Here is an 11,720-nt window from a genome sequence, read left to right on the forward strand (position 1 = left end):
ATCACCGACATAAGTAGAATTAGAAAATTTTTTTTGTGAAGGTGTTTAATTTCGTGTTTTTTTTTAGGAAAATTAAGAAAATTGCTGACTCTAAAAAAAGTTTGGGTTAGTGAAAAATATTGCAAATTGTCATAAAATATCAGTACCAACCCATCGATCTGGTCGACGATCCTTTTGAAATAACCACAACTGACGAACTATTACCCGTCTGGTGATTCAAAAAGAACTGAAGTGGACTTACGGAAAACTAGTTTCCTGCATGACTGTACACCGCGAGTTGAAAAAATAACCCAGGCGCAAAATTAAAAAACCTTTGCTAACTAAACGTCATCAAGACCTTCGTCTAAAATTTGCTAAAGCGCACCAAAACTGGACTCACATAACAGTGGGCGAATGTATTTTGGACAAACGAAAGCAAGATTAACCTTCACGGACCAGACGGAATACATTACGTTTGGAAGACGGCATTAAAGACTAGTACCAGCCGCGATCTCATCCCAACGCTCAAATTGGGGGATAAAAAGTGCTTTTTTGGGGGAGGCTTTTGCAAAAGCGGGTGTTGGGACCTAGTTTTAATCAAAGGAAATAGGGATGATATTAAGTAAGGGTATTTTTATTCGTTGGAGAAATTGTGCAAAATCGTTGAGATGCAAGACAAGTAGAAGCTAAGAAGGCTATAAAGCATCTAAGAAGCTAACGAATTAAATCTTTGGAATGACCCTCTCAAAGTCCCGATATAAATTATATGGACAAATTCGAAAGCGGGATTAAGGTGCCGAAATCACTAGGCTTTAAAAATATAATATATAATAGTATTACTTGCGGATGGAAGGACATTACAAACCACAATCATTTGCACTGAAAAAATATTATACTCTGTACCGAATTTCTGCTGACAGAGCAACAGAACCCTAAGTACCGTTATGCAGAGTAATGGGAGCGATCTCTGCCAAAAGTTCCCGATAGATCTGCTTAACATCACAGTAGTGAGAATCAAGTAAAAAGCTGTTAGATTCGGCGTGGTTCCAATTCTTATGAAATAAGGCCGATTCAAATCAAAACGTTTAAGTTCAGCTAATGTCAAGCATCCGTAATAGAACGAAAAACAAATCTTTGTCATACGGCTTGTTAAACTCCTATGATTTTCATAATGAAGAACAAAAATTTCAATTTCACTACGAGCTTTGTCTTTGAGCTAGCTGAGATGCTGTTCGTACAAATAGAGATTAGAGATAGATTAGATTAGATTAGAGATATTAATTTCCGCCCTATTACACCACTTTACGACGATCCTGAAGAGAAAAGTGCATTAACGCCTCGTGATTTCCTGATTGGGTCACCACTACTGGCAGTGCCTGAACCAGATATCAAACATATTCCTAGCAACTGACTGAAACAATAGCAATGGATACGTCAAATGCAGCAGGGATTGTGGGAGCAATAGAGTGAGGAATATCAGACCATTCTGCAGAAGCGAAATAAATGGTCTTGGCGCGCGAACAATATAAGGGTAGATTATATCGTCCTAGTCAAACAAGAGAACCTGCCTCCAACTCACTAGTACCTGGGTCGAGTGACAAAAGTCCATTCCCGCGGCTGATGGTGCGTCCGCAATGTCACGTTGAGAACCCCTAGAGGTTACATGAAACGACCAATCCAGAAACTATGTCTATGGCTGGCGAAGGAGAAGTTGAATCGACCGACTTGATCGGACAGGATGTTTAGGATTATTTACGTTAGTTTTAAGTTTATTTTCTAATAATTCCAAGTCTAATCTGGCAATACTTTCTATTTGCCATCTCTCTTTTATCATTTATTTCTGTTTGTTATTATCTTTGTTTATTCATATTTCAAAGTAACGGTATTTTAAGGGGGTATTCTGGTCTAGAAATTTAAAGAAATCGAAATTTTTTTATATTTTCAAAGTTTAACTATTCAAGAATATGTGTACAAGAGAATTTTTCAAAATTCAAATTATTTTCGGAGATATAGGCATTATTCTGACCCGTCATCCAAACTGGTTCGGCCGGAACTAATCGAACAAAAGACTTTACGCGAAACTTTAAACGCGTTTTTCTCAAAACTGACTTTTTCGGAACGATACCCACGATATCTCAGGTTCTACTGGACCGATTTACTTGAAATTTTTATGGAGTCTTCTTCATAGGCTTGTCTATGGTTGGAACTAGCCCCATCCCCAAATTTTTATTTTTACTATTTTTAAAAAAATCGAAATAGTCAGAAAAATTATCCAAAAAAACTTTTTTTTTCAGGCAGTCGCCATTTTGTGAAAAAAAATTTGTTCCCACTTTTCCGTAGTTCCGGCCATTGCGACATTATTATAGATTAATAACCTTTTTTTGTTTTGGTTTCAGATAACTAGGAGGGTTGAAATCATAGATATGGTCACGTGGAAATTTTTAGAGACCCCCCACTTCGTCAGCTCATAATTTTTGAAATTTTTTACTTTTTTTAGTTTTTAATTTTTTTCTGTACTCTTCTAAAATTAACAAATAACTATTAAAAAAATGGATGGTAAAAATATTAATTGCCTTTTTTACGACACTTTAAAAATTACCTGAAATTCATGCTTCTAGACCAGAATACACGCTTAAATTCCATTGTACTCCTATAAATATCGGAGGACATGTGTGTTTGACCGTTTTTCTCTGATTACTTTGATTGTACTTATCTCTAATTTGGTGTCAAGCAAACCACTCACAATCCAATAAACGCAATAAGGCATTGAAAACTGTACCCGCTGGTAAATTAGTCGGATTATAAACTTGTTTGAATTCCTGGTCACAAAAATGCAAAGCCGATGAACTTGCTAGAGAAGATAGTCCTATCCCAATTTCATAAGATTGAGATCGAGATGGTACTCCGTTGTTCTGGATTCTAAGGACCTTCTGTGAACTCGGCAAGCTTTGATCACCAAAAAAAAGCGACTGCGAGATCCTTCTGGCTGAGGTAAGTGCGTATGAGGTGGCAAAATATCTTCTCGGATGCATCTTGCCAAAGCTGTATGAAAAAAAAAACGAGGTGGAATCAACTCAGCACTTCCATCTCTATCGCTCAGCTTTTGACAGACTGAGTTTGAAACATCTCGGTCGAATGTATGTTTCGGCAAATTTAGTGAAGTGGCTAGCACTATAGAAGAGTGTGCGATTACTTCACAGCCACATTGAAGTATTTAGGAGTAATATTGGACTCCAAACTGAAATTCAAGGTGCACTTTGTATACACATCAAATAAAGCAAATACGATTTACAATGCCTTATCAAGAATGATGGGAAATGATGGAAAATAGATGCTGTGTGCGGTCCGACCGTCGATTTCTAATCGCAAAAGCGATGAGATCAGTAATACTATAAGCTGCTCCATTATGGATACTGCCAATATACATAAAAGCGTATGCCAGACCAATAAATGCGATGCATAGACTCACAGCAATAAGAGTAACAAGTGCTTACCGAAATAACTCCAGCGAAACAGCTGAAGTACTAGCAAATATGCCGCCCACAGACATCCAGGGAGACGAATTCACGAGCTTATATGAGCTATCAGCGCCAATTACAGAAATAAAAAAAGAGAGGAGAGAAAGAAGAACATAATTACATATATGACAGCAACGACGGCAAACCTCAATAAGGACGGCGGACACACAGACTTTTACCTGACATTCATACGTAGATAACTAGACAACATGGGGACCAGGATTTCCAACTGACTCAAATATTAAGCGGGCTTCAGACTTTGAAGACGTGGTTTCTCGGTTTCTAAACATAAGGGAAAAATTAGAAACTGCACTAGGTGTTAGTTTAACGTTGGAAAATTTTACTGCGTTTATGTGCTAGCCCTCGGACAAGTGATAAGTTGTTAGCGAAGCGGCAACTTCCATCATAACTAAATTAAGATAGTAACAACAGAATAGGAGTCAGTCCGTTTGTGGGAGAGACTTCTGTTGGTAGTAGGTTTGGTTTAGCAGATCAAATTTCCGAACTTCGGCTTTCGACGCTTCCCTCTACTAAAAACAAAAAAAAAAATAGTCATACTCTACAAGGTGCGTTCCAAAGTAAACAGGACTTTAAAAAAATAGAACAAATGGTTTTTTTGGCAAAATCAATTTATTTTATTCAAAATAGTCTCCTTCTGCTTCAATACAGCTTTTTGCACGGTCCAAAAGCATGTCGAACGAGTGTTTTAGCTAGTTGGCCGGTATGGCCGCCAGTATGCGGTGCAAGCTTTTTGAATGGCCTCTACGTCTGCATAACGCTTTCCTTTCATGAGCAAATGCATTTTTCCGAAAAGGACAAAGTCGCACGGTGCCTTATCAGGTGAATACAGAGAGTGGTTAATGGTTAAAATGTGATTTTTGGTCAAATAATCGTCCTTCGAATGTTGGATTCTGAGCAATTTTTGGTCGTCAATCAATTTGTGCGGAACAAACCGTGCACACACCTTTCGTAAGACCAAATGTTCGGTCAAAATGCGATAAATCGATGTTTTGGAGATATTCAATTCCATTTCGATGAATTTCAATGATGATTTCGACTGATTTTTGATGAATTCACGCACAGTTTCGTTGGCCCACATGTTGATCGAGATTTATGTCCTCACATCGTTGATCGAGATTTATGTCCTCACGACCACTTTGAAAACTTTGAAACCACTCGTGCACTCTGCTACGGGATAGGCAATCATTGCCATAAACTTGTTTCATCAATTAAAAGGTTTCGGTAAAAGTTTTACCAATTTTTAAACAAAATTTAATGTTGGCCTTTTGTTGGAAGCTCATTTTCGCACCGATAACACAAACATACTGACACTTAAAACGCAATAACTTCACTTCCAATCAATGAAATGTCATGAAATTCTCACTGGACAATCGATAAAGATAGCAGATTCTAACGCACCAGTCGGCATATAGATGGCGCCACTAGGAGGCGCTAGAGTCAAACTTTGGAACACACCTTGTATAATTCTAACCAACAGAGTAGTTTTCAATTTGAATACTCAAATCTAAACGTCCGGTCGTATGCCCCTGGGAACGCCTTCAAAACTGTTCGGTTTCTATATTTACACATGGCATATGCAAATATCGTTTTTTGATAATCCTGCAGTTAATGTACCATAAATGGAACAAAACGAGCGCTTAAAACACAAAATCACAACAAAAAGTAGTCAATCAGCCAAACCGAACCGAACCATGTACTTGTATTTAACCACAAAAAAATTATAATAACAATAAGTGAAGTAAAAGGTAAATGAAAAGCAAGGAAGCGCAAGAAATCAGCGCACAACAAAAGCAATTGTCAAGAGCAAAACAACAACAGCGATCGCAAGTAAAACTATATCCTTTGCATACTATATTTATGTGTGAGGGAGCAATGAAATTGCAAGGAAGAAAAAATCACCCACTTCCGGTGTGATCGCAAGTGCGCGTGAATGCTGGCGGAGAAAAAACAAAAAGATTTAAAAAGTAAAAATTTAAAACTTAAAACAAAAAATAAATTTATGCACCGTCTAGTGTATTGTAGTGAATTTTTGGCTTTTCTGCGCGGCTGACAGTGACTGGACTTCCCCTAGCGCTTGGTTTTCGCTTTTCATGCCAGTTTTGTGTGTTTTGTTTTTTCTTCTTCACATTTCTTTGCCGCACTCCTGTCATTGAGCAGGGGCTTTGTTGAATTTTGCGTATGAATGCATTTAACATTTCGATTGTGTGCGCTGAGAGCGGATAACACTTGTTCTTGACGTTTTTATGCGCGATCGCGCATATCCTGTTCGAGCGTTCACTGTCAAAGGTAGACGTACCTTGGCCGGAGCCGGAAGGATATTGCTCTCAATTTCATTTGTGTTGTATTTATAAATGATGAACAAGTCGTGTTTATTATATTATTTATAGCCTTACATATATCATATGTATATATGTATGTTATTTATATATTTCTGTCTGTATGTATTTATTTTGTGTGCTTTTATTTATTTATTGTCTTTGAAATGTGCATTGTTTTCACTTTTATGTCAGGCGACCTTTGCGTACACTTGAGTAGTGCTTTGTGTACTCCATTTCAAGTCGTTTAAGTTTTCAATTTCGTTTCGTTAAGTGCTGCGATTTATTATTCTACTTTTTTTTTGCTGTGATCTTCACTGGCATTCACTGCTTGGTAGGTTGTTTTGATTTGGCAGCGCCCGTGCGGCCCTTCTCGGCAAGGATCACAAGTGTATGCCGTCCGCTAATTCAAGCATTGCCGCGGCTCTAGTTGAACTGGCGCGCGCGTTCCTGTCTAAGGACATGCTTCACTTGCGCGTGCTGCACAGGAAGTATCCTCAATCTGTGCAATGCTTCATTTAGCAGCACATATCCTGCTTTCGCATTCCACGTGTTCTAATACCGAGCGCTAGTATGCGCGTGTGTGTGGGCACTTGTAGGCGAGGACTGCGGGTCGGTCCAGCATTCAGGCGCTCTGCTGCTAGTGTTCCCATTCAATAATGCGTGAATTTGGTTTGTTTAAGACGTCACTTTCTTGCGTGGCACATTAGTTAAGTACTTCAAAAACAAAGATTACAAAAAAAAAAAAAACAAAAGCAACATGTTCTTAGTGCTGAGTAAACACTTGAAATCGAGTTTGTATTGTGCGTGGCGCGCAACCTTTCAAATCAAAGCAATTGCTCGCATTGCCGAATTCCAAAATTTTCCCAAAAACATTGTTCCGAAGTAACAGTGTTTCTGATATTTCGTCTGCTTTACATTTTTTCAGAATATTACGAAATTGCACTCAATTATTTTGCATAAATTAAGGTAGATTCTAAGTAGGAAAGTCCCAAAATAATTTCTACAAATAAATGACCTCTACTGACAAATTAGAGGGCAACGTGTATTCGTACATAATTTTCGAATATATTACGCTGCTTTCGTTCGCACATACAGTAGAACACCATTTAAAATTGGCGGTTGGAAAAATATTTTGAAAACTTAACATTCATCAAACGGATGGTGAAGCTCAACAAATAGTCGCAAAGCGAGGATTGAGGTCTGGAAAATTTATGCTGAGAGTTTCTTGGGATTGGAAAAGAATCATCGACTATGAGCTGCTCCAGCTGTACTGTTTACTGTCATCTACTGATGAGATTGAAGCAAGTAATCGAAAAAAACAGCCAGAACTGATCAACAGAAAGGGCTTCGTCTTCCATCAGGACAACGCTAGACCACACAGATCTTAGATGACTAGACAAAAACTGGGAGAGCTTGGCTGGGAAGTTTTGATGCAAACACCATATAGCCCTGGCGATTTGTTTCGCTCAATGCAGAACTCCTTTTACGGATTAAAGTTGGCTTCTAGAGAAGCCTGTGAAAATTACTTATAGCAGTTTTTCGCCGAGAAACCAGAAACGTTTTACACTGACGGAATAATGTCTTTAGCGAAAAAATTACAAAAAATGGTCGACCAAAATAGTACATATTGGGTTCATTAAAGTTCATTATAAATAAAAATATTAAAAAAAAATAAGTTGAAGTTTGATTAGAAATACGAAAAGACTTTTTCGACTACAAATTAGTAAGAAACAGTGAAAACTGTTCCCCCAGGAGGTAAATGTGATTGAAGAAAGCTATCAAAGACCTAATTCATCATATGACGATCCCATCAACATATACTTAAAATAAATAAAGCACGAACAATACGATAACTATTTCCTATCGACTGGTGTTGTTGTAGAACCGAATAAAACTGCTGATAAGGCTAAATCGAAACTTAGACCCTTATCATTATATAGCTAAAACTGAATTTCAAATACTAGCTGGCAGTGTAGACCCAAATCATCTTGAAACGAATCCATACAACTCAGTAGTGCATTGAGATGTTTCCAATGGAAAAAATTATCGAACAAAGAACTTGTCTCAAATTTTGTATTTATAAACAAATTTCGTTTGCGGAATCCTTGCGAAAGTTGGAAAAGGCTTACGGTGATACAATTTTATCAAAAACACAAGCCTACGAGTGGTGCAAAGTCTTCAAAGACGGTCGAGAGATCGTTGAAGACATGCCTCGTTCTGGACGGTCTTCGATCACTTCAACTGATGAAAATATTAAAAAGTGAGGGTTATGGTGCTTGAAAGTAGTCAGGCAAGTGTTAGAAAGATGGCAAATGAGCTCGACATCTCACACGAGATCCGTGTAATTTTTTCTCATTTATCAAACTGAAATTGCCGCTCCGTGAAACCCGTTTTCAATCGATCGAAGAGATAAAATAAAATTTGCTGAATGGAACTGAATCTTTAGATATATGGTTTGTAAAGACTAGAGCATGAAAAAGCTTTGAATTATACATAAATATACGAATCATGCAATATACTTGTGAAATAAAGTATTATGTATCTCTAAGTAAATGCTCGCTTAGTAAAATTCAATCGGCGAAAGCCAAATACAAGTATACCTATATGATTTCTATCACGTACGTATTATGAATTCTTCAATGAAATACTATTTCCGAAAGTATTTATTGGGTCGTCCACAAAGTATTGCCAAAATTAGATTGCAAAATTGTTCTGTAAATTTTTATTTTGAGAATGTATCACAGCAGACGTGGTTTGCCGAATAACAACCCAAAAAATGGCTGAAAGATTAAATTTGTCAAACAGATGAAATGTCTAGGAATAATTTCGAATATTGACATATGGATTCCTTATGTTCTTACAGAACGAAATTTGCTTCGTCGCATTAACGACTGAGCTTTGGTTATCAAACATCAAAGAAGTTACTTTCAATTAAAAGTTGGTTGTTTACAAGAATGTAAAGTACAAGATATCATCGTCTAAAATGGAAGAATCAGCTCAAACCACTTCGAAGGTCGATAGTCACCAAAAAAAAAATTATATTGTCTCTTTGGTGGGATTTCAAAGGGATCGTTTATTTTTAGCTTTTGACACAATATCACCAATTTTGAAGTGTATTGCGATGAGCTGAACAAAATGAGTGATGCACTCAGACAGAAGAGGCCAGAATTGAACAAAAGAAAAGGTATAGTGTTCCACAAGGATATTGCCAGACCTCATACAAAGATTAGTGACTCGCCAAAAGCTTTTTCAGCTTGAATGGGAAGTGTTTATGAAACAATAAAAAATCGTTTTTAAATCGCACCAAATAAAAGGAAATTCCTTAATGAACGACCCAATATTAGTTTTAAATATCCATGTACATGGCAGGGTGTTGCACTAAAATGCAAGGTCGACTCCAAAGTGCAAACAACACGTTGGTGGGGTTCTGAAACACGCTAGTCATCGCTTAATTTATTAGCCATGTAAATTAATACAATAATAAAAGCAACAAAATAAAGAATTGCACAATTCAGGAATTTAAGTTTTTCATAATTGTTTTTGTTTTATGAAGTCATTTACTGGGACCGACAAGAAGCTCTTTGACACTGAAAAACTTTGCAAAGTTCGAATATAATTTCTGTATTTGTATGTTAAGAGCTCCAATATTTGGAGTACACGCAATATAATTATGCTATAATTCAAGAAACACGCTTCGTTTTTTTGCTAAGTCTATTCAGAACTGACTTAACTAAAACCGGATAGTTCGTAATACCTTACTTCTATCTAAACATGCTTCCACTCGAATGTTTTCTGTGAGTTTTAATGTTGTTTTACGGACGTAAGACCAAAGTCTTGTGCTAGATTTAGAATAGAGTTCTTCTAATGAAGAAGAAGACTAATCTCTCGTGGAAATATTAGGGCAAAATGGTTCGTTAATTATTACCGATCATTCTATCTCTTTAATTTGAAGTCAAAACTTCGGGTTTAAAAATATTATTGATATTGTTGCATCCACTTATAAGGTGGACATAGAAGGTTCTTCATCTCTATATGAAATGCATGGATATGTTTGAGTTCACTTCATAAGAAGTAGAAGAAACTACGGATCGGTGGATCAGATTATTCATTGAATATTTGATCAATAAAAATTGCTTGTCGCTTCTTGTTTATCGATTTTCTTCTGCGTTGGCAGAAGATTCTTTAACCTTCTTGAAAAGATCCGAAATTTTTTGAGCTCTCAATTGGGAAACCATGAATAATTGCTTTATAAGTAGTCGAAGAGAAGAAGGTCTGATTACTCATTCACAGCTATCTCTGAGCTTCTCTTTACTAACTTTTTTCTAAGATGATGGGAACGGACTTTGTATAGATAGAGCTAAAGTAGAACTCCATAATATCAGTTTCCCGGTTCTTTCAGGGTTAGCGAAAGGGGTTCAAATGATTATATGAGTTTGCCCTATTATACAATTTTAAAATGGCCAGTGTAGTGAATTAGCGTATACTGCACGAGCTTGCACTAGTTTGCATTTCGCATTTTGGATCATATGTTTTATATATTGTGACAAAAAAGTACCCGGATTATGTATATAGTGATAACGTCAATAAATCAGACTACATGCTCCCAAAGCTGGATTTCAATAGATACTTCCAGGCTAGGATACCTTCTAGACGAGAATAGAGAAGAGGCATAATAGGGGAGGAAGATACCATCTCAGTCTATACCGGCGGGTTCAAAATGGACGGGAGTATATTCCGATGATCTAGACATTTCTCTCTATCCGTCTACCGAGCTCGGCTAGCATCTTCCAAGCGGAAGTACTGGGCGTAGAGAAGGCCTGCGAAGTTCTATTGAATAACTACGAGAGGATACATAAAACAACAATATAGACGGACAGCCAGACGGCTCTTCTGGCCTTGTCGTTGCCCATGAGTAATTCCAGCATAGTCCTTAACGGCAAGAAGGCACTGAGCTCATTAGAAGACAAACCCCACCTAGATTTGATTTGGGTTCCCAGCCACGGAAACATTTTCGGCAACGAAAAAGCAGACAAGTTGGCAAAGGCAAGAACTTACCTAAACGAATCCGAGGCAGAGTTAATACCAAGCCCACTACGATCGATCAGGAGAGACCTCAATATACAATTTCAACAATTAGCAAATAACAGATGGAAAAATATAACAAAATGCAATGTAACTAAACAGATATGGCCAATATATGACAAGAAAAGAACTAAAGACTTATTAAATAGGTCCAGGAAAAATATATACAGGCTAACAGCTACCATAACAGGGCATTGGCCATTTGGAGAACATGCGTCCAAAATGGGTATGCTCTATAAAGAATCTGCCGAGGCTGCGAACTAGTAGGGAATAAGAAAAAAAATGTTCACTTTCTCTGTGAATGCCCAGCCCTATCGCAGATCCGAGACAGAACACTTGAAGTCCATCAAGCACCAAACATCGAATGGATGTCTACAAAAAGCATATCGGACATTAGTAGCTTCATTGAAACCTGAAAATGGTTTGAAGCAATAATAAAAAGGTCTACGACTAGTGCATCCAAATGGCACAGCTAGTGCTAATTAAGCCCGAAATACAACAGGGCTGTACTCCTACCTACCTACCTACTTATCACCTTCAAAGTAATCCCCAGATATAATACCTTTATGCCAACGATTTTTCCAGTTCTCAAAACACTTTTCACAAGCACGTTGGGGTGGCCTTCAGCTCCTTCAGCGGATTTTATTCTATCTCTTCGATCGGCTGAAAACGGGTTCCATTCCGATGCTTGTTGACTTGTTTGCATGTCAAACTGATAAACCCAGGCACATCGGCAGTTATACTGCTCTCCATGAATGTGGGATCGGAATCTGCACGATCAAGCTTGTCCAAGAAGACCGGT

The 11,720-nt window shown here is 37.5% G+C and overlaps 1 long non-coding RNA gene across 2 annotated transcripts in view; it reads right to left on the minus strand.

Annotated features, from left to right (window-relative positions):
- LOC126759582 (uncharacterized) overlaps positions 1-11,720 on the minus strand; it is a 113,973-nt gene that overhangs the window by 86,126 nt on the left and 16,127 nt on the right. The gene's annotated exons all lie outside the window — the stretch shown is intronic.

The sequence above is a fragment of the Bactrocera neohumeralis genome, chromosome 5, assembly GCF_024586455.1.
Source record: "Bactrocera neohumeralis isolate Rockhampton chromosome 5, APGP_CSIRO_Bneo_wtdbg2-racon-allhic-juicebox.fasta_v2, whole genome shotgun sequence".
NCBI classification, from domain to species: Eukaryota; Metazoa; Arthropoda; class Insecta; order Diptera; family Tephritidae; genus Bactrocera; species Bactrocera neohumeralis.